The 489-nt window shown below is 45.2% G+C and overlaps 1 protein-coding gene across 1 annotated transcript in view; it reads left to right on the forward strand.

The window, feature by feature from the left end:
- Window positions 1–489, forward strand: part of IRAG2 (inositol 1,4,5-triphosphate receptor associated 2) — a 37,152-nt gene that overhangs the window by 35,975 nt on the left and 688 nt on the right. The window lies entirely within an intron of this gene.

A 489-nucleotide genomic window follows, 5' to 3' on the forward strand; every position in this document is an offset into this window, starting at 1 on the left:
AGAGACAAGACAATTATGCTGGTGTGTGACAGCAAGGACAAATATATGTTATTCTCTATTGTTCCATAAAGGATGGAGGTACCCACTGTCATGAGAAGCGTAGGATTTGGATAGTCAGGGAGGGTTAGACTTTTCTCCTAACCTCAGGGAAGGCACCAGAGCCATAGAAAACAGCAGAAGGCCAGAACTTTTAGTGCTTTCCGTAAGCACGATTTCTTGATGATCTTGAAAGGCAGCTTTTGTGAATCCTCTTCAGAAGAGTGTGTCCAGGGGACATGGGTGGACTTGTAAGCTGGGTGAGCCACCTGAAACTTCCTTTCATGAGGACTGCACTTTAAACCCAGAACACAACCTACAGCACCAACCTTGTCACTTTATCGATAAAGATCTCTATGTTGGTGGGATCTAATTGAGGGGGTTTTTTGAGGTGAGGTGGGAAGAGCTTCCAAGTTGTGAAGGAAAACTGCTCTGCCTTATTCTCCTGCACAG

Source organism: Pseudopipra pipra, chromosome 5 (genome assembly GCF_036250125.1).
Source record: "Pseudopipra pipra isolate bDixPip1 chromosome 5, bDixPip1.hap1, whole genome shotgun sequence".
NCBI lineage: Eukaryota > Metazoa > Chordata > Aves > Passeriformes > Pipridae > Pseudopipra > Pseudopipra pipra.